Consider the following 2,780-nt stretch of genomic DNA (forward strand, 5'->3'; position numbering starts at 1 on the left):
TCCACCAGGGCCGAGCTTGAACCCTGTGGGGAACAGGGGTCGGTGTCAGGGCAGCTGCTCGGTGACGCCCAGTGACCCGTGTGAGCCAGGGCCGGGCAGCAGGATGGGGGCCTGGACTGGAAACCCAGCGCTGCCACCGATCACTGTATGAGTTGGGGGGCCTAGGCATTTGTCCTGGGCCTGGATTGGGGGAACCGAATCTAACCTTGCAGAGGCATGTAGAACACAGTGATTAGTCAGTTGTTGGACACGCAGGACTGAGGAGGTCCTGGTAACGAATGTGACAGGATCAGAGTAAGACTGATAAGGAAGTATGGCTTCAGAGTCCTCACCATGGGAGCAAATTGAATTACTAGAAGTAGCATAGTGTATAACAATGGTAGCTTTTTACAGCCCTGTAGTATTCCATTGTGTAGATGTGCCATAGCTTTTTCTGTTTATCCACTCATCTGCGGTGGGCACTTGGGCTGTTTTCAGATCTTAGCTATTGTAAACAATGCTGCTATGAGCATAGTGGGAGCATATATCCTTTCTGATTGGTGTTTTGGAATTCTTAGGCTATATTCCCAGAATATTTGGGATCAAATAAAAGGCAATTAGTTTCATCTTTAATTTTTTGAGGAGGGGTGACTGAGTAAAGAAGATGAAGGGATTAGCTAAAGAACACATATGCATACCCCATGGACACAGACAATACTTTGATGAAGGCCGAGGGAGGGGAAGAGAGGATGGGGGAGGTGGGCAAGGGGTGGGGGGAGGAGGACACCTGCAATAATGTCAACATTAACATTTTTAATAAGAAAAATAACAAAAAACTCATGATGTGATGTGGAAAAAAGAAAAGAACGATAGCTTTGGTCTGTACCCCTCTGTCTAAGGGGTCAACCCACCGGCCCCTCCCAGACTGATTGGAGCACCCTGGGGCTACAGGCAGGACCTGGGGGACGAGTGACAGGCTGCGGCCCGGGCTCAGCGGGTCGGAGCTGCAGGGGAGCATGGAGGGTGCTGTGTGCTGAATGGGGTCTCCAGGGAATGAGAGATGCTGCCACGGAGGTGGGGTGGCATCAGGCTCTCCTACCAGGCGGCACTGGACAGAGCTTCGTCTCACAAAGCAAATGCAGAAGTCAGCCAGTTTGCAGACCCCGCATCAATTTCTTTTTGAGGCAAAACCAAATCTCCCAGGGGAGGCAGGCAGCGGAAGCCAGACACAGGAAAAATAATGGTACTTTGTAATCTAAGCCACAGACGGCGCGGGGAAGCAGGGCCTTCTCCACACAAGGCCCTGGCCCAATGCAGCGGGACTCCGCCAAGGTTACCAGCAAGGAGGGACCGCAAGTCAAAGCAGCCGCCCAGAGGCACAGCCTTCCAGGGACGGCATAGGCCCCTGTGGACCTTTTGCATGGACCCTGGACGGGCCACAGCTCTCCTGTCTCCTTTTCAATCCCAACTGTTACAGTCCCAGCAAGAAAGAGATGGCTTTTTCGGGAAAGACTTTGGCAAAGGGACTGTTAGGTGTGAGAGCAGGGGCAGAAAGCCAACCGGGATGGTGGCACCCAGAAACAGAGACCATCCAAGGTCTCAAGGGGGTGGGGCCATGTGAACACGGAGTGCAGGCACATAAACAGTGGGGCGGGGCCATTGTGATCAAGCAGAAGTGTGAATATAAGCAAGGGGGCGGGGCCACGTAATCAAGCGGAAGTACTCACGTGAAAAGGGGTGGGGCCACCTGATCTTGGGAGAACAGGTGTGTCAACAAAGGGGTGGGGCCACATGAACCGGAGGGAGAAGTCCAGTGAGAAGGAGGATGGGCTGTGTGAGGACTGAAGGGAGGGGGCCAGGAGTCCCCGGAAGCTGAAGAGACAGGAAGGACCCTCTCCCAGAGCCCTTAGAGCAAGGGTTCTCAACCTGTGGGTTGCGACCCCTTTGGGGGTCTAACGACCCTTTCACAGGGGTCGCCTAAGACCATTGGAAAACACATATATAATTACATATTGTTTTTGTGATTAATCACTATGCTTTATGTTCAATTTGTAACAATGAAAATACATCCTGCAGATCAGATATTTACATTACGATTCGTAACAGTAGCAAAATTACAGTTATGAAGTAGCAACAAAAATAATTCTATGGTTGGGGGTCACCACAACATGAGGAACTGTATTAAAGGGTCGCGGCATTAGGAAGGTTGAGAACCACTGCCTTAGAGGGAGCACAGCTGCCGACACCCTGATTCAGATTCTGGCCCCAGAACGGGAGAGCACATTTTCCTATTTGCTTAGGCCAATCAGTAGTTATCGGAGCAGCAGCCTCAGGAAATAGAACCCTCCTTGCCCCTCCATTTGGGTTTGACTGGGTTCTGGGAACAGTTGAGCCCTGTGCCCCAGCAGGGGAGACCCCCTAGACCTCTCACTGCAGGGGCTCACAAGGAGACTTATCCCACAGCGCCCCACTGCCACTAGTTGCCAGACATGTTCCACGCCGCCCCCTGGTGGTCAGCACACATCATAGTGAGCGATCAAACTCCCGCTCTCCCAGTCAAACTCCCAAGTGGACAATTTTCATATTGGCCTTTTATATATATAGATTATGAGTAACAGGATATTGTAAAAATTAAGTTATGAAATTTTTATTAAAAAGTTTCTTACCTACCGTTATATTGGCTGGGCTGCAAAAATATTTGTTGTGGGCCACATGTGGCCCATGAGTTTGACATGCTTGCTGTAGGTTTACATTGGGGCTCTCAGGTTCCCATGTCTGGAGGCAGAGAGAGAGGTCCCAGA

Source organism: Myotis davidii, unplaced genomic scaffold (genome assembly GCF_000327345.1).
Source record: "Myotis davidii unplaced genomic scaffold, ASM32734v1 scaffold78, whole genome shotgun sequence".
Taxonomy (NCBI): Eukaryota; Metazoa; Chordata; class Mammalia; order Chiroptera; family Vespertilionidae; genus Myotis; species Myotis davidii.